The sequence below is a fragment of the Equus asinus genome, chromosome 21 (assembly GCF_041296235.1).
Source record: "Equus asinus isolate D_3611 breed Donkey chromosome 21, EquAss-T2T_v2, whole genome shotgun sequence".
In the NCBI taxonomy this organism is placed as follows: Eukaryota; Metazoa; Chordata; class Mammalia; order Perissodactyla; family Equidae; genus Equus; species Equus asinus.
Genome location: NC_091810.1, coordinates 14,123,726 through 14,143,312, shown reverse-complemented (window position 1 = coordinate 14,143,312; position 19,587 = coordinate 14,123,726). Strand labels below are relative to the sequence as shown.

General features: G+C 60.8%; 1 long non-coding RNA gene across 2 annotated transcripts; it reads right to left on the bottom strand.

The window, feature by feature from the left end:
• Nucleotides 1-9,624: 9,624 nt before the first annotated feature.
• On the bottom strand, nt 9,625-14,876 carry LOC139041376 (uncharacterized). Of its 2 annotated transcripts, none has more exons than XR_011496401.1 (3): nt 12,014-14,876; nt 11,787-11,887; nt 9,625-11,596 (listed from the first exon to the last, which is right to left on the bottom strand). It is a non-coding gene; the product is annotated as an uncharacterized lncRNA (long non-coding RNA). The 2 variants fall into 2 exon arrangements; XR_011496402.1 differs by having other exon boundaries at nt 13,969-14,876.
• Between the last annotated feature and the right edge of the window lie 4,711 nt (nt 14,877-19,587).

Below are 19,587 nucleotides of genomic sequence, written 5' to 3'. Positions count from 1 at the left end.
CAAGAAGGCTGGGTAAATAATGGACAGATGAGTAGGGTGGATGGATGGATGCATGGATGAGTGGGTGGATGGGTGGGTAGATGGAGGGATGCATGGACGGATGGTTGGATGGGTGGATGGATGGATGCATAGATGGGATGGGTTGGTATGTGTGTGGGTGGTTGTATGGATGGATGGAAGGATGAGTGAGTGGATAGATGGATGGATGCATGAGTGAGTGGAAAGACAGATGGATGCATGCATGGATGGATGGGTGGGTGGATGGAGGGATCATGGATGGATGGATGATGGACGGATGGATGGGTGGATGGATGGATGGATGGGTGGGTGGGTGCATGGATGAATGGTTGGATGGGTGGGTGGGTGGATGAAGGGATGCATGGATGGATGGTTGTATGGGTGGATGGGTGGATAGGTGGATGGATGGATGCATGGATGGGATGGGTTGGTATGTGTGTGGGTGGGTGTATGGATGGATGGATGGATAAGTGGGTGGATGCAGGGATGCATGCATGGATGGGTGGGTGGATGGGTGAGTGGGTGGATGGAGTGATGCATGGATGGGATGGGTTGGTATGTGTGTGGATGGGTGTATGGATGGATGGATGGAGGGAGGGAGGGAGGCATGGATGCATGGATGCCTGGATGGATAGATGGGTGGGTGGATGGATGGATTGATGAGTGAGTGGCTAGACAGATGGATGGATGTGTGGATGGATTGATGGATAGATGGATGGGTGGGTCGATGGATGGATGGGTGGATGGAGGGATGGATGAGTGGATGGATAGATGGGTGGGTGGATAGATGGTGGGATGGCTGGGTGGGTGTATGGGTGGGTTATGGATAGATAGGTAGGTGGATAGATGGGTGGGTGGGTTGATGGATGGATGGACAGATGGATGGATGGAATACATATCTCCCAAGATAGCTCATCTCTTTCCCAGAAACTGGGACTGGGAAAAACCATTACTCAGACAAAGCTACTAGCCTCCTTCCGTGTCACACACATATATATGGAGGGTTCTGGCCCTGCCCTCTGACCCACAGACTTGCCTGCACAAGCCCCCATTTCAGGACGACCCCACAGGCACTGGGGGAGGTAGTGACCAGGACCCCTGGGGCTGCCTCTCTAAGGCGAGTGGCCCAGCTCCTCCAACTGCTCCCCATGAAGTGAGGTCTCTCCTGTCTGGCTGTCCCCTCAAGTCACACCCCAGCCTATGCTTGTCCTTTTCTCAAGGGTCTCAGCCACAGCATTTAGAAGACTCTGAAAAGTACAAGAGTGGAGGCAGCAATCACCTTCCTCCTTCTAGGCTCTAAGCCTTAAGTAATATGGCCTGGGTACATTGCTTGTCTCTACCCCACAGGGACTGAGCTCCTGACCACCAGGGACGGTGGTCAGCCTTGTCTTCTGATCCTGGCCACACGCAGCTTGCTCTGGGGACCCAAGTGCTAGGATTGACACTTATGTCTAATCAAATTCACTTTGCATGATTCCTGCCCGTGTGACAAACCCTTCTGGCTCCTGAGTCACCTGTGGCCTGTCCACGGCTCTGGGCCATCTCCACCCCGGCTCAGCACCGGTTCTTTGAGCAGCCATGGGCAGGAGACGGTGGCATTTCCACAGAGAGGCCATGGCGGAGGAGGGGCGGGCTCTGGTCTCGCCTCGGGTAGAAGGGGGGCACAGCGCCGTGGCCTCGCGGTGAGTGCCTGAGCCAGCCTCGGCCCCTCACCTCCTCAGAGGGTTTTCTTTTCCGTCCTCTGCTTTCCCCCTTCTCCTGCACTGGGGGCTGCAGTCCCCCTCCCGCCAGAAGCTTCCCAAACACTCAACCACACTCTCCCCCAAGAATCACGGACACATGCGTGGGACACACACATTTTGTGCCTTACATCTGGGGAAACTGGGGCCCTTGGAGAAGACACACCTTGTGCAAGGTGTCCAGGAGCATCAGGAGCCAGACTGGACCCCACCTCTGCCAGCTCCTCCCCCTGCCGGACGGGCAGGGCCGCGCAGGGGCTAGACGGGAGCCAGGGCTCCGAGGTGGAACCCAGCTCCACCCTCCGCGAGCCCAGCAACCTGGGGCAGTGACCTCTCTGGGCCCAGTCTGCCCGGTTGTAAACGGGGATAGCACAGGACTTAGGCCCATCCCAGAAGTGTTATGAGGATTAAATGACGGACTCCATGTCGAGCGCAAACACAGATGCAGAAACGGGCAAGAGCTCTGCCTGGTCCCATCGTGTGGCAGCCGTGGCACTGGGCACCGACACGCGGCCTCGCCCCTCCCCTCTGGCTCATGCTGGTAGAAAGCATTAGTCCCATCCTACCACTGGGGAGACCGAGTCGGGAAGAATGAAGCCGGGCCTGCTGGTCTCCTCCCCAGCCCCCAGGGTGTCCTGCTAAACAAGAGGATGAGGGCGTCCACTCCCGGGTCACTGCTCTCCTGCTCCCAAGGTCTCGGTTATTCTGATCCTCATTTCTAGGCACCTGGCTAGAAGAAGCGTGCAGGTACGGCCCAGAGGATGCCTCTGCTCTATCTGCCCAGAGAGACCAGGGCCGACCCTCAGCCAGGACCCACTGCCACCTTCACAGCTGCCACCCTGCGCCCCGGAAAGGGCTGGACCTCATGCAAGCAAACACACACATAAAATGCACAGTTCCCACCATGCAAGTGCTGTGATGAATACAGGACAACGAAGAGACGGGGCAGCAGGTATGCGTGACCCAGGACAGCCAGGGACGACCTCTCAGGAAGCATGACATGAGTGCTGGAGAAAAAGACAGATGGTGGCTATCTGAAGGAAGAGATTCTGTAAAGAGGAAACAGCAGGTGCGAAGGCCCTGAGGCAGGGATGTGTTTGGCACGTTCGAGGAACAGTGAGGTGGCCAGCATGGCCAGAATGAGCTAGAAAAGGCAGAGAGTGGGAGGAGATGAGGCTGACATTAGGATCCTCAGGAAAGAAGTCAGCTCTTCTAAATCACGGGGAACCATTTGAAGGAGGAAACAAACACAGCACAGATCACTGTCGATCCCAGAACATTTTGCATAAACTCTAAGATACAGCTCCTAGAAATACAAACTGGTGTCAAGAATCAGACATTAAAAATGCGCATCCTCTGACGCAGCGGTCGGAGCTGCAGGGCACGCTGACCACAGCGGGGAATCCGGGGACAACCTGCATGTCCGCAGAGGGCTGGCTGTCTGTGTCACTGCACCAGGTCAGGGCCCCAGGAGACGCTGCGGCCGCGTGCAATGATGCCGTGGAGACATGTTTACCAACACGGAAGGACGTGCACTGGTCCTGTCACATGAAACCGGCCTGGTCCACGCCTGCGCAGACACATGTGTACAGGCTCAGCAGACAAGGCCAGGCGTGCCAGGACACCTCGGGCGGGGAGGCGACCGCGGCAAGCGTCCTTGCCCTCCTTTCGTGTCTCTGGTATCCCACCCCCCACAAAGTCACCCTGGCCCCCCCCAAGCCAAGCTCAAGTGGAGACTGAAGAGCCACACGGCTTTATGGTTCTGACTGAGAGCGAGTCCAGCGCCAGGGGCCAGGCTGCGGCCCTGGGAGATTTGTGACAGATACAGCGGCCACTGCCGCGGGTCCATCCGCCATCCACAGCCCTCTCGTGACACGCTGACCTGCAGCTGAGCTCTCTAACGGGACACTCTCTGGGCCTGGGAGAGCCTAGGCCACCCCGGGCCAACCCGGGGGGAGGGGCTGTGCGGACAGGCCTGGGCCTGCTGGGCAGCCAGGACGTCGGCGGTCAGCGTCCAGGGGAGAGTGGCCCTGGGTGCTAGGCCCTGTGTTGGCGTTCGCCCTGCACAGACTCTCTTCGTGTCCCCAGCCACCCAATCTGGGAGATATTGTTGTCCTCACTTTACAGATGGGGAAACTGAGGCTCAGAGAAGGGTACCAACCCACCCAAGGTCTCAGAGCCAAGCAGCACCAAAGCCAAGACCCAAACGCGGGCCAGGAGGACTCCAGAGGACACGCAATTGGACAAGAGGGCCACGTATGGCCAGGCGCCCACCTGCCCACTCACCATCTCCCAGGGCCCTGAGCAGGGCGGCTCAGCACCTGCCCTCATCACAGCCTCAAGATGAGAAACTAGGCACAGAGAGGTCATGCAACTTACTCAAGGCCACACAGCCTGTAAGTGGCAGAGCCTGGGGCTCCAACTTCCCACCACACACTCCATCTTCCACAACGGGAAAGTCAGAGGGAGCTGGGAGAGAGCCACTTCCTGTCTCTAAGGACTTGGTGGGGAAACTGAGGCAGCTGTGAGTGGTTGCTGGGAACTGCTGATGACCCTCTTCCCAGGCACCCCAGCCTCTCTACCTGACCTTCCTGGGAGACTGAGGCTCTTGGGTGGGGACTGATCAAAGTCTGGAGGTGCTCTCAGAGCCATGGAGTCCCACAAGGAAGCCCAGAGAGGGGCAGTGAATTGGCCACGGTCACACAGCACAACAGCAAGGCAGGGCCCACGGGCCTCCCCTCCCTGGGACTAAAGGCTGGAGTAGGGGGTTGTCAAGGAGAAGAAAGGGAAGAGCCTGCCTCTTCCAGGCAGAGAGAGATTCCTCACGTCTGGCCATCACGACATCGGCGGGGACGCCACGGCCCCCGGAGTCACCGTCCCCGTCCTTCATGACCTCATCTCTTGGCTGGGCCCCAGCGAAGCGCCTGGTGCCTGGAATCAATACCTCTTGGCAGGCCCGAGGCCCCTCTCCTCCTGCCCGCCCCTCCCGGCAGCCTTGCCCGGCAGCGCATCGACCGCCTGCCTCCCACCCTGGCGGGAGCTGAGCACAACCACCGCTGCCTCCAGCCGGTGCCCCCCGCGGCGCCCTTCCAGGGCAGACCCCTCCCTGCGCTCCCGCCCCCGCAGGCCCCAGCCTCGGTCCTGCCTGCATCTGCAGGGCCTGGGGAGCCAGCTCACAGAGAGGGTGTGGGGACCCTGGCAAACAGTCGGCACTTAATAAATGCAGGTGTCCCCTCCTGAGTCTGGATGCCTGGTAATGCACGGTCAGTGCCGCCATCAGCCCTCAGGGCGTCCGTGTGCAGGAGGCTCGGGCTCCCCGACGGGAAGTCGGGTCCAGGAGGCTAACACGGAAGCGGGTGTAGACCCCAAAACTTGCGCTCACAGGGCGGCTCCAGGGGGCGCCGCAGCGGTGGTGGGAAAGCCTCGCAGAAGGCGCCAGGCCTGCTCCCGGCTAGGGGAAAAGCAAGTCACTGAGGCCACGGGGGGGCGGGGGCGCGGGCTGAGTCCCAGGCAGTGTGGCCTGGGCGTGGGTGTCCACACTCCAGGCCCCTGCGGACGGCGGTCTTCGAGGCCTGAGGCTGGGGGACGCTGCGACAGGCCATGCCCCAGGAGCTCTAGCTAGCGCCCCACCCTTGTCCGGCCCTCCGCCATCGGTGGCCCGTGTGCTTCACCAGGGCACACGGCTTCTCTGGGGCGGGCCCCTGCTGCCCAGGCCCCCAGCTTCAGGGATGGGGAGAGGGTGTCCTGGGACGGCTGGACAGCTGAGGACCCCACTAGGCTGGGCTGTAGGGATGGGGTAGGCAGCAGGAGACACCGGGAGAGCTGCTCTGGTGGGCAGACAGTAGGGAGTGGTGGGGACTCAGGCCAGCCGAGAGCACGTGCTGTCAGGAGTCAGGGTCACTTGGCTCCAGCTGGCTGTCGCCCAATGAAAACGTGGTCATAGGGGCTTCTGGGGTGTTTCTGATATATCATTTTCAAGAAAAGAAGTCAGTCCGGATCTTTATATAAAATCTCCTGATGGAATCACTGAAAACCCTGAGCCCCAGAGGCGGCCCCTGCGGAGAGGGTGGGAGGTGGGGCAGGACGCGCATGACCACGGGGCAGCCGCGCGCAAGTCCAGGCTTGGGGGCTACCAGGGCGACACGGGAGCCTCAGTCCCACCCTCGCGGGACCCCACTGGCTCTCTCCAGCTTCTGGGCGGGGTCCCCGCGTGGCCCACCCCTGCGCTCTGCAGGATGGCATTCAGGCACGCGACAGCGCTGGGTCCTCACCCTGGTGCCCCGAGATCGAGGAGACCCCCAAGCAGCCCCCGGTCTGTGGCAGTGGCTGCGTGTTTGGGGCAACCCCTGGCGTCTTTGCTGACGCGGTCCCTCCCTCCCACCCCGAAAGAAAGCGGGAGGCGGAGGTGGGGGCGGAGACAGGGACGACCTGGACCCCGCCTGCCTGCCACAGAGGGGGTGGGCGCCTCCCTCCCCACCGCCCAGACCCCCAGAGGGCCACACTGGCAGCTAATTAATGCCACCCCACAAGATGTCCCCGGTCTGCTCCCCAGAACCTTGAATGTGTGACCTCGCATGGCAAAAGGGACTCTGCTGATGGGGCCCCGTGAAGGCGGCTGAGCTGGGCAGATGTCTGCACTATCCAGGTGGGCCCACGTGGTCAGAAGGTCCTCGCGGGAGGAAGAGGGAGCCCGGAGACACCAAAGCGGCTGCCCCCCGGCTTTGAGGATGGAGGGGGGCCTGAGCCACGGAACGCACGCGGCCCTGGGAGCTGGAAGAGGTGAGGAAGCGACCCTTCCCTGTGGCCTCCAGAAGGGACACCGCCCTGCGGACACCTGGCTTTCAGCCCCCGAGGACCAGTCTCGGACTTCTGACCTCTAGAACCGTGAGGAGAGTCCGCGCGTGCTGTTTGCAGCCCCTGTGCTGCGGTGACCCGGCAGGGCAACAACAGCAAAGAACAGGGACGGCCTGTCGGCTGGAAGAGGGCGCGGTGAGAGGAGCGGGGCTGGAGACTTGCAGCCGAGCTCGGGAGCCCCGGCCCCAGGAAGGCCACTGGGTGCAGCGGCGGACAGCGGGGTGGCCTCGCCTCACCCAAGCCCCGCTTGCCTCAACAATTGGTCCTGATAACCCCGGGTAAGGCCAACCAGAGCACAGCACCCTCCTGACCCAGGAGCTGGCACAGAAATGGCCCAATCTGTGCAAAGGCCAGAACCTCTGCTGACGCTACTGGAAATGCTGCAAGTGAGGCCTGGATCCGCTGCAGCCACTTTGCCATCTTGAGGGGGCTAAAAACCAGAGGAGGCAAGAGCATGAGAATCACCAGTGAGAAAAGATGAGGCCTGAGCTGGAACAAGGGCGGTGGGAAGGGGAGTGGGCCAGAACGAGGACGCCGCGGGAGAGGGTACAGAAACATGGAGCCCGTGCTGCTGGGCGAGGGAGGAGAGCCTGTGGGCAAACTGAGCCAGCAGCATCTCTTCCACACTCTCCCCACGGCAGCCAGGGGCCCAGTGGAAACCTAGGTCAGATGGCAGCCCTCCACCCTCAGACCTCCCGCGGCTGCTGCCTACCCGCAGCGAGCACCACAGTCCTTACGCTGCCTGCAAGGCCCAGCATCTGGCCCCGTGACCCTCTGACCTCGCTCCCACCTGCTTCTCTTTCCCTGGCCTCTTCCACCCCAGACCTGTTCTAGGATCAAACACACCAGGCACGTGCTGCCTCAGGGCCTTTGCCCGGGCTGTGCCCCTGCCTGGTGCACCCTCTCTCAGATGCTGGCCTGGCTCACTCCTTCCCCTGTCGCAAACTTTTGCCCAGACGTCACCTCCCAGCCTGTCCTTCCTTGACCACCGGCCCCTGGAAAGGCAGCCCTGCCCTCACTCCAGGCCCACCTCCTGCCTGCTGTGGCTCCCCCGGGCTTGTTCAGACCTTCTCCTCGCCCCATGTGTTGTTAACTGACCCTGACTCCCGAGCAGCCGGTAGCTCCGCCCGCCCAGCGCTGGTTCCCGGGCGCCCCCTCCAGCCCCGCAGGTGGCCCTACCTTCAAAGGAGCATGCAGCCCTGCGCCCTCCTCCGTGGTCCTGGCACCCGTGGGCGCTGTGCAGACTGAGCCCCACAGCCCCTCCCAGGGACCCTCAAACCGGCCACCTGCACAGCCTGGCTGGGTGGCACACAGGTGCCCACGCAGACACGCACACGGTTTGGAAATTCTAGAACCTCAGAATCTCAGACTTTTGAAAACTTGTTTATTCAGTTTAGGCGACGTTCTGTTCTTGAAAGTCTGGGACATGGCGAATTGTCCATTTCCAGACCCTCGAGAGTCAGTGCAGAATTCTATGGCAGAGTCGGCTGGCAGCCCCCACGCCATTTTCAGCTGGGCTTCCAAATGAAGGCCTCCTTCCCAGCCTCTCCTGTTCCTAGGAGGGGTCAAGTGACTAAGCTCTGACCAGTGGGACGTAAGAAATAGCATCCAGCATCAACTTCCAGGAGCCTTCCTCGAAAGACATCTGATACCCACATTTTACCCTTTTTTCTTCTTCCCTCCTTCCTCCATCCCACTACTTAGAACTCAGATGTGACGGCTGGAACTCTGGCAGCCATTTTGAGCCACAAGGACCAGATCTCCTCCTTGGTCTGGTGGAGCTGAGAGCTAGAAGGAGGTTGGTCCCCAAGCCTGACCTACAGCACCTACCTCTAGCCTTAAATATGAAAGAGACAGAAGTTTCTCTCTTGTTTAAGCCATTGCTCTCTGGGGTTTTCATTTACAGTCCAGCCCTCTGCATGCACAGATGGGGTAAGTGAGGCTGGAGTCAGACATGGACTTGTGCAAGGCTGGACTGTGACAGCACCTGCCTTCTCTTCTTGGGAACCCCTGGGCTGGTTCCTCCAATTTTTGCTCTAATGGGTCACAGGACCCTCCTCCCCCAAGGTGTCACAGGCCAGCCCCCTGTCTCACTGCCACCCATGGAGGTCGCAAGGCCCCCAGAGGCAGCCCTGGGTGGGGACAGGTGAGCCTGAGCAAGGCCTTCCCCTCTCTGGGCTGCTTGCGTGCGGCATCAGCCCCCGACGTGTGCCTCCACGTCTCCCCTCTCCAGCCTTCCCCAGGACCCAGGATGCCTGGGTTCTGATCCGCCCTTCAGCCTTAAGACCAGAGGTCCTCAGGGATCTCCCAGCCCAAGCCCTGCGTCCCTGGCAGATGGTCTCCCAGGTGCTGCTTGGACCCGGGTGACAGGGACACGTCCTCCCTGATGGCGCAGCCCTGCCCTGCCCAGCTCCAACTGGAACACCCGGGCCACGCCGAGCTAGCATGGGCCCCAGCCCTGAGTCCAGCCCCGCCCTCGGGGCTCCCCCGAACAGGGACCAGGACCCCCTGAGGTGTCTCTGCTGCACGCTCATGGGCATTTCTGCCCCCGCTTTCTGAGGTCGCCTCTTGGGAGGACGCTGGGGCAGGAGAGTGGCGGGAGGGGAAGCAACCCACAGGGGTCTCCCTGAGCGCAGGGCCTCTGCATGGACAGTGAAGCTGCAAAGCTGGTCCATGTGTCGCCGGCACAGAGGGACCCGGCCCACGCTGCGCCCTGCTGTACGCCACGCAGAGCGCTGAGTGCTTTCCGACAGAGAGCGTCCTTTTCACCACAGCCCTCTCGGTCGCCGATTATTAACCCACTGCACAGATGAGGACGCTGGAGTGCAGAGGAAGTCGTCCACGGCGGCCACCCAGATTCAACCCACGTTCAACTCCAGTGTGTCCCGCTCCGAGGCCTGTGCTCTCTCTGGGCCCCAGCCCCGCCCTGGCACTGGGGCGGCTGCGGCGTGGGGTCCCGGCCCTTGTCGCCCCCACCCCCCGCCCCTCCCCCAGTCCCTCGGCCCACGTCAGGACACGACTCCAGCCTGCAGAGAAATTATGAATAAGGTGAAAGAAAGTTGTCCTGGCCCCGTGCATGCCTTAAGTATTTAAATTCTTTTTCATAATTATCTCAAATAGTAATTATTGCAGGAGCAGATGCGCTTCTCGCGGACAAGAACCCGCCTGCCTTCCCATTTTTGTCAAAAGTGGAAACACTGACACTATTTTCACGATTCACTTCAATAGCTGTTTTCACTGTAAATACCACCTTAACCACAAGAAAAATGCCCTGGGAGACACTGGAGGTATTCGAGGTTTTGGAGGAATTATTCCAAGAGGGCTGCGGGTGTTTCACAAGGACACGGGAGGACGGGGCAGGAAAGGCGCTTCCTCCCAGGCCGAGGGGGCAGCGCGCCTGCCAGACGGGGGCCACTCAGTGCTTCCCAGCCCCCTCCCTCTTCTCTGCCCCCAAGCCCACCCCCACCGTCACCTTCAGCTGCCTCCCCTGGGTGCCCACCCTGGAAACACCTCCTTCACCCCAAAGAACATCAAAATCCAGGGACTCCCCCAGGCACCGTCAGAATCCAGGGGCCCAGCTCCCATGAGAAGCTCTGACAATTCAAAGGCAGGAAGGGACCAGGTTTCCAAGAATGTGGTGTCCTCGATGTGAGGTCTCTGGTCGCACAGCCTGGCGCAGGGGAGGTGGGGAAAGAAAGGAGCGCCAGGGCCTTCCGCCTGAAGACCCCTCTCGCGAGCTCCCTCCCCAGAGTTACGGAGGCAGAGCGCTCGCACCCTCTCTGTAGAGCGGGCTGATCAGGGAGGGAGGTGACCTCCTGGGGGTGCAAGCAGGGCCTGGAGGGTCCCTATGGGAAGGGGTGTCAGCGCTGGCTGGGTGAGCGGCTGGGACAGGAGCCCGGTGGGGAGGCCCTAGGATGCAGCTGGATGCGCGGTGGCCACAAAGGGAGCATCTGGATTCTAGTCCTGCGTCTGCCACGGGTGGCCTTGGCCAGGCGACCCCCTCCAGGGTCCCCATCTGTCAAACAGACAGGTATCTGGAGGGACCTGTGGCTTGTTCCTGATGAATCCAGGTTGCGCAGTTCTCTCCCCTTCAGAGCGTCAGTGTCATCCTAACGCAGGTGTCCCCAGCTCTCTGCCCCGAGTCACAGATGCTGCCGTCATGGTCGCTTATGGCCGTGGAGCATTTATGAAGTGCCCGGCACTGTGCTGAGAACCTGGCACGCATTATGCATCGTGAGTTTTCTTGCACAAGATTCCCACTCCCTAGTCCTACCATCATCCCCACGTTACAGATGGGGAGACTGAGGCTCAGAGAGGGTAAGCGAGTTGCTCAAGGCCACACAGCTAATCGACCGGGGCACACACGACTGCAAACAGATAAGACTGAGACTGAGACATGTCCCCTAGAGACGGAATTCTGACTGCCCGTTCTGCACGTGGGGGCACGGAGGCTCAAAGGAGACTGCCTCACCAGGAGCGGAGGAGCCAGGATCTCAGCAGGTGCCCCTGCCGGTGAGGAGGGAGGAGCTTCGGAGGGGAGGGGCCGTTCCCCCGCCCTGGACCCTGGGCGCCCCCCCCACCGGGCCGCAGCGCAGCGCCCGCCCGACTGAGCACGGGCCGCCCGGCTTGCTCTCTGCCGCCCCCGCGCGGCCGGTCGGGCTCGCGCAGCCTGTCGGCCAGGCCGGGGCGCCGGCTCCCTCCGCGCGGACCCTCCTGCGGCCGCCCCTGCAGGCCCCTCTGCTGGCTTCTCAGCACACGCCCGCGGTCCCGGGACACGTCCTCTCTCTGCCCGAGGGCCGCGCTCGTGCTCTGCCCCCGACTCGGCTCGACTGTCCATCTTCATACCTGTCACCTCCTGCCGTCACATTCTAACTTTGTTTCCTTGTTGACTGTCCATTTCTCGGGCAAGATGACGTCAGCTCCACTGTCTGGCGCGCAGTCGGTGCTCATTAATGACTCCTGAACAAATGGCTGGAGGAACAGTCCTGCAAATGGCCCCCCCGACTCGTCACCCCCATCATGGAGCAGCTATGACTAAAATGGGGGCATTTTGTCACAGGTTTGGGTCTTGTCCTCCCAAGGGCCCCAGCCCTATGCATAGACCTACCCGGCCCCTCCTGCTCCCCCCACCACCTCACCCCGGGACAACCCTGTAGAGAATTAGAGAATCGGGACCTCCGAGGCTGCACCTCTCCTGGCTGAGCCACTCCATCTCTTCACAGGACCGACTCTCCGACGGCTGCTGTCCACCTCAGAGTCTGCTGAAGAGTCTGGAGCTGAGCACAGGAACCAGAGAGCTCAGAGAAGAGCAAAAACAGAACTGAACGTCCCCTCCATCATTAGATGCATAAACCTTTGGTAATGTGTCCTGACAGACACAATCATTCACTCAGAAAACCTACCTTTGTGCTGTTCTGTGGTGGTACAGAGAGGTCTGCAGAAATGACTCTGGCCTGGATACGGCTCAGGGGAGAGACAGGAGGGCTCAGCCCCTTCACCCCACCTACTCTGTCCAGCCATGTGATCCTAGGCAAGGCCCTTAGCCCCCTTGGCTTCACGGCCTCTTAGGTACATTGTGGGCTAGTGAGAACGGTCATAAATGCCCTGGGACCCTGGAGCCCCATCTCCTTGCCGTCGAGCCTGTCAGCTCCGACCCTGTGCCTTGCACAAGCACCCATCCGGGTGCGCCTTCTTGCTGCTCAGGGGATGGCAGCCTCGGCAGGGAGGAGGGATGTATGGCTGCGAGCCTGGCTGTGCCCAGGCCCAGGGGGACAGCCAGTGCCCCGAGGGCTGCCCTCCACCGGCCCAGCCCTTCTGAGATGGCCTCACAGCGGCTGCCATTGCCGTGTTCTGGGTGGAGGGGGATGGCCTGGCCCGGGCATCGCCATGTGAACGTCCTTGTTGCTGTGTGACAAAGTTAGGAGAGGGAGCCACCCACATTTATTGAGCACCCACTGTGTGCCACGCCCTGTCCTGGATGTGCCCCCTCGGCCCTCTGAGAGAGGCGTCTGCGCCCCATTTCACAGGTGGGGAAACAGGCGCTCACAGTGCTCTGCGCCAGCCCACGCCGCCCAGCTGGTCCGTGTCTCAAGGCCACGGTCTTGGCCGGGCTCAGACTTCGCCCTCTGTGCCTCAGCCTGCTGGGGCCTCGCATTTCCCTTTTCCTCCAGAAAGAGAAGAGTTTTGGGGCCGCACGTCTCCTGGATGCCCCCAGCCATCAGGGTCCACGCAGCTCCACAGCTCCACCTCCTGCCTCACACCCGCTCGGGCTCCCGTGTCTGAGCCCCAGGTTAAGCCCCCCTGTGGTGAGCGACAGTCACTGCCCTTCAGAGAGGTGCCGTGTATCCTGACTCGTCCCTGCTCACTGCAACCCTGGGGCCTGTCCCGTCATGAATGCCTCTCACAGGTGAGGAAATCGAGGCAAAGGGGAGTTAAGGGACCTGCCCAGGGTCCCAGATCTGCTAAGTGGCCGGGCCTGGATTGGGACCCAGGAAGTCTGGCCCGGTGTGCCCCTCACCATCCTCTGAGGCGCTGATGTGGCAGAGCCCGGACGCCAGGACCTGCAGCACCATGAACGCCTGAGAGGATGCGACCTCCCGCGGCCCCTGCCTCGGTGGCCTCACCTCCAGCCCTGGGGCCACCGTGCCCCCCAGAAGCAGCCAAACTCCCACAGTCAGTCTGGGCAGCGGCTACCCCAGCTAGGCCCCGCAGCCGCCCACCCCCCCAACCCGGGACAGCGGGGTGAGGCCAGCCTGGGGCCAGGGACCCTGGCCTTGGGTGCAGCCGCCCTTCCTGCAGTGGCGGCACGAGGCTGCCCCGGGCGGGGCACAGGGGCGCGGCCCTGGAAGGGAAGAGGCCCAAGGCCAGCATCGGCTCAGGGCCCTGGGAGGAAGGCAGCGGAGGCCGGCGGGAGGCAGCGCGTCGGGCCGAGCTGTCCACCTGCAGGGGGCTGGCCCTCCCAGAGAGGCCCAGGCGGCAGCCAGGCGACCGGAAGAGACGACCGCACCCAGAGCCGGGGTCACGGACCTTCCACCACTGCTCTGTCCTGGGGAGGCACAGGCGGGGCTCCAGCAGGCGGGCCCTCCCTTCCTGCCTGCGGGGACAACCGGAGCACAGGGGGTCTTCAGTCGTGGCCACGCCTAAGGCTGTCATTGTCACCAGTGATGCCCAGTGGGCGTGGGAGCAGCGAGGTAGGCTCAGGGTTGATCCTCTAAAGCAGGCCTGTGTTCAGACGGAAATGCCAGGCTGGGGGTGGAGGGAAGGCCCGGAACCTGCTGAAGGCCACCGTGGGTCCGGCCCATGCCCTTGTTCCGGACGCCCTGGGCCCGGATGCCCCGTGATCCAACGCTCCACCTACCCGGTGAACTCTGCCCTTCCATCATATGCCTCACGAACTGGAGACGAATGGTAGGCTGGAGAGTAAGAAGGAAGGCCAGACTGGGGCCCCCAAGTCTTGGCCACTGGCCCCTCAACAAGCACAGACCTCAGGCAGCGTTCTTTCCCGAAACCAGGCAGCAGGCCTCCGAAAGGAGCCCTCCCTGGATCTAACAAAGGGAGGCGGCTGCTCCTTCTGCTGGAGCCTGCGCCTCTGTTTCCATGGCAACCCCTCCTCCAGGACAAAGCGGGGACTCAGAATTATGCACATTGCCTTAGCAGCATGCTCCAGAGGGCGTGCCCAGCCCTTAGAGCACAGATGGAGAAACTGAGGCCTGGACAGACGCAGTCAACCAGAGCCCCGTGCAGGTGGGTACATTAACTGACGTCCAGTGGACACACACTGTCGGAGGGGTGGCTGCTAGGATTATGCCCGTTCACGGCTCAGGAAACTGAGGCCCAGCAAGGCAGGACGTCCCAGCTAGGGTCTCTCAGCCAGGCCAGGTTGGGCTCACCTCAGGCCCCGGGAGTCAGGTGCTTCTCCTCACCACCGGTGGCAGGCGGGCTTCCCCAGGGAGTCCCCGCCCCACAGCAGTGACAGGGGCATGTGTGTTCCCTTTGGGGCCAGCTGCAGGGGGGCTGGTGTCTCAGAAGGCCTCTGTTCTTCCCACCCCTCCTGGCGCTCAGCCCCAGGACGTCGGCCTGGCATCAGTTCCCGGAGCGGGAGCACCGAGGCATGACCCTGACACTGACAGCACCCCAGGGCAGGCGCAGAGGCCCTCGTCCCTTCCTGTCCCCATCCTTCCCGGCATGTTTCACAGGGTCAGAGTGGCTGGGGTGGGGAGGATGAGCACAGGAACCTCAGCCCCAGCCAGGCCAGACCAGCCTTGAGCTTCCCTCCCGATCAACGGACGGACGAAAGGACAAGCCTGGCCCAGCACTGGCCTTTCAGGGGCTGAGCCCCGCTGGGGACCTCAGGGACTTGTGTGGAAGCAACAGCAAAGCCCCCCAGAGCGTGCAGAGGAACCCGGAGCAGCTGCCCCAGGCGTCAGGGCAGTGCAGCTCGCAGACAGGCCCCCGCCTGGACAGCTGGACAAACTCTGAGCGCCACCTGAATAGCTGGAAGGTCCCAGCCTTTCTCTCAAGCAGCTGATGGGGGCAGGGGGTGTGACCAAACACGTTTGCTTATTTATTCAGCAAACACGTATTAGTGCCTACTTTATGCTGTGCCTGGTGCTAAGTGCTGGGGAAACAGAGATGATCTTTATCTGCGTAAACCCTAAGAAAGGCTACCCTCCGGGGATGTGTTGGGGCAGAGGGTCACAGGGCAGGGATGGGTGACGGGGTGGGGAGCGTCAGAGCAGAGCACTGTAGCATGAGCATGAGTCTCTGCATGCAGCCCACCTGTCCCCTCAGAGCAGGAAGGCAGACCCCCCAAACACTCGCCACCCCCGGGAACGCCTGGGCAGGATCTCCTCTGAGGGCCAGAGTGGCCAGGCTAGACCCGGGGCTGTGGGTCAGGCAGCTGCCAGAACCCGGGCCCCAGAGATCGGAACCCCCTCCACGCACACACGCACACATGCAACCAGAACAGCGGCAGCTCCCACCTCAGATGCACTCCTCCGGGTTCCTCCACACTCTGGTTCGCTCACCCACAGAAACGCCAGCACCAACACAACCACTGATGCCCTGTGGGCCCAGACGGAGGGTGGTCCTGGTCCCAGGGTGCTCAGGAGGGTCCCTTCACACCGCTGTCCCAGCCTGACTGTTCGGAGTGCCCCCTTTCTCACTCAAGTGTGCCTCTGCACGATGAACTGTATGGTCAGCCGCCTCACCCTGGGCGCTCGCAAGTGCTGCCTTTCCTCTTGAGAGGAGCCCTCAACCATTGTGTGTGTATGTCTGTGTGTGCATGCGCATGTTTGTGTGTAGGCATGTGCATGTTTGTGCACATATGTGTGCATGTGTGTACCCGCGCGTTTGTGTAGGCGTGTGTGTGCCAGAGACGCCTGTGGCAGTCCGGAGGAGCCTGTAGGCGTTTCCGCGCCGATTCGATTGCGCTGACCGTGATCAGCCCCGTCGAGCTCCGGCGCGGCACGCGCGAGCAGGCGGCAGGTGTCGCCCCGCGCCAGGCTCAGCGCGCGGCTGGGCAGAGGCGTGCTCCGAGCTGTGCGACACGTGCGAACACAGCCGATGCTCCTGCGCCTGGCTGCCTGCGCGGATTTGAAAGGAGACGCCGCCTTTCCATCAGAGGTCAGTGACACAAGCTTCACGGGCCCCCGATTTCCGCTCTGGGAGCAGACCCCCGCCCTACCCGGCCCAGGCCGGCAGACTCTCCCCCGCCTGCGCCTGCGCCTGCGCGGCCGCCCGCGGTTCCGAGAGCTACCGCCAGGGGTCGCCGCGTGCGCCACGACCCGGAGCGGCCTCCGCAAGCACAGTCCTCCTCCGACCGAGCCGGCCCGCGAGGCTCGGGGGCGCAGGGGCCTCGGCCCGCCTCCTGCGGCTTAGCGCCCCGCTCTGCCCCTCGGAACTGCCGCTGCCCCCGACGCCTCACACTCGGGGCCTTCGTGCGTGCTGGTGCCTCTGTCTGGAATGCCTGCCCTGCTTCTCCATCTCGGTACCTCTTGCTGGACCATCAAAGCCACTGGAGGCAACACCTCCTCCAGGAAGCCTTCCCTGATGCCAGTGTAACAGCCCCTCCAAGTGTCCACTGCCCCCTGCCGCTTCCTCGTCATTGCGGTGACTGTCCGAATGGTCACGCCGATTCTATGTCAACTCCCCACCAGACTGAGCTGCTGGAGGCTCGGTTCGGCACTGCAAGGAGGTTTTCTGGGTTTTTTGGTTTGTTTTGGGGGCTTTTAAAAAAAAAAGACTATTTTTCAGAACCGTTTTATGTTCACAGGAATATGGTGTGAAGAGTGCAGAGTTCCCATACAGCCCCTATGCCCACACATGCACTCTCCCCTTCCATCAGCATTCCCCATCACAGTTTGTCACCATCCGTAAACCTGCACTGACACATCTTCATCGCCCAAAGTCCCTAGTTTACAGGGGGTTCACTCTTGGGGTTGTACAGGCCATAGCTTTTGAAAAATGTACAGTGACACGTGTCCACCATTACAGTCTCATACAGAATAGTCTCACTGCCCCAGAGTCCTCTGGGCTGCACCTACTCGTCCTCCCTCCGCTCTAACCGTTGGTCTCGTCACCATCTCGAGACTTTTGCCTTTTCCGTCCGTAATGTCACATAGTTGCCATCACACAGTACGTGGCCTTTCAGATCGGCTTCTTTCACTTAGTGACGTGCATTTAAGGTGCCTCCACGTCTTCTCATGGCTTGAGAGCTCACCGAACAAGATCCCGCTGTCTGGAGGTAGCACAGTTCGTTTATCTGTTCCCCCATGAAGGACGTCTTGGTTGCATCCAGGTTTTGGCAATTATGAATAAAGCTGCTATAAACAGCCACACGCGCAGGATTTCACGCGGACATAAGTTTCAGCTCCTTTGGGTGGATACCAAGACGTGTGACTGCCGGATCCTATGGTAAGAGCCGGTTTAGTGTTGTGAGAAACTGCAAACTGTCCTCTGCGTTGGCTGCACCGATTTGCATCCCCACCAGCAAGGAGAGAGAGTTCCTGCAGCTCCGCATCCTCGTCAAGCATTTGCTCTTATCACTGAGATTTGGGCCATTTTGACAGGTGTGCAGTGGTGGCTCATTGTTACAATTTACAATTCCCTAATGACGCATGATGTTGAGCATCTCTTCATATGCTTGTTCACCTTCTGTATATCTTCTTTTGTGAAGTGTCTGTTCAGATCTTTTGCCCACTTTTAAATCATTTTACTCATTTTCTTGTTGTTGAGTTTTAAGAGTTCTTTGTGGTTTTGGATAATACTCCTTTATCACATAATACTCCTTTGTCTTTCACGACGATTTGCTCCCAGTATGTCACTTGTCTTCTCATTCTCTTGAGCAGGGAGCTTTTGCAGTCAGACACGCCTGGGTTCAAATCTCTGTGTGACCTTAGGCAAGTCGCGTGCTGTCTCTGAGCCTCAGTCCCCACCTCTGTAGAAGAGAACAGAAACTTCCTTCCCAGGTTGTAGTGGGATGAAGTGAAGTCTTCGTGACGCGGAGCCCCAAGCACAGAGGCTGAAGCATGGCCGGTGCTGCCGGGCAGACGCTGGTGGCACCGAGTCAAGTCAGTGCTCTGGGTGGTGCACTTTGCCCACGGTGCCACCATTAGAACACCTGGCCGTCAGTGGTGGTCCCATTCATGCCAGACCAGGCCAGTCAACTCATTTGCCAGGAAGATTCTTGTGGGTGGGATTCTTGGTCCCAAGGACAAAGCAGAGGAGCGGACCCCACGGAAGCCACAGCCTTTGGGCCAGGAAGACACCTGCTATTCAGGGGAGAGCTGGCCACTCTGCCAAGTCGGGCCACATCCCCTCAAGGACCACTCCTCACTCAGCATCCAGTGCCCTCCCATCTGGCCTTCTCAGGCCTCCAGCCTCTGCTCCAGGTGTCCCCTTCTCTCCAGCCACACCGGGCCATGGGCAGGGCCTCAGTGTGCCCCGTGAGCTACCATGGCCCTCCTTGTCACCAGAAAGGCCTTCCCCCGTGCCCACCTGTCCCAATCCACCGTCTCCATTGGTCACAGGCAGAGCTGCTAGGCTGGGGCTGCAGCCACGAGGGGGCACCACTGCCCCACAGATGTGTTGGACCCACCCAGCATGTTGGCAGGAGATGCCTCCATCCCAGTGGCTTGCAGAGCAGCGGGAGGGGAGAATGTCCACCTCGCAAACTCATGGAATCCAGATGAAATGGAGCTTCAAGGGCCCCACGCCACGTCCAAACCTTCCAGGCCAGCTCGCACACTTCCTGTGATGGGGCGCTCACCACTTCCAGCCAGGCTGCCTGGCCCACTGCAGGACTGCTTGCCGTGAGGAAAGAGCTTTGCAATGGTCTGAGTTCATTTTACAGAAGCCACAAAGTTGTAAGGGGCCACGGGGGCTATCAAATCAAAAAAATTTAAGAGAACAGCTTTGTCTTGGGAAACCATGAAAAGGAGGACGCCTGGGGTTTCCAGAAATGCTCAAAACCTAAAAGTCTATGTGAAATTTCTTTCTTTCCTTTCTTTTTTTTTTTTTTTTTTGAGGAAGACTGGTCCTGAGCTAACATCCGTGCCCATCTTCCTCTACTTTATATGTGGGATGCCTGCCACTGCATGGCCTGATAAGCAGGGCATAGGTCCACACCAGGGATCCAAACTGGCGAACCCTGGGCCGCGGAATCGGATTGGGTGAACCTAGCCATTGGGCCACCCGGCTGGTCCCTGAAATTTCTTCATGTTTACATGTTGGCTCGAAACTTTTCTAAATATCGTGCCAGCCAAGCAATGGAGCACGTGGCACTCGGCGCACCCGATGGGGCCCCATCTATGGTGCAGCTCAGTGACTCCGATGAAGCAAACCCCAGGCGCCTGTGTGCAGCACTCAGGCCCCCTACCTGCCCCGGGCCATCGGCATCGCACGCCCCTCAGCTTGGCACACATCGGGAAGTGAGATCGTCGATGGGGGCGTAGCTACAGGAGGCTGAGCCATGCCA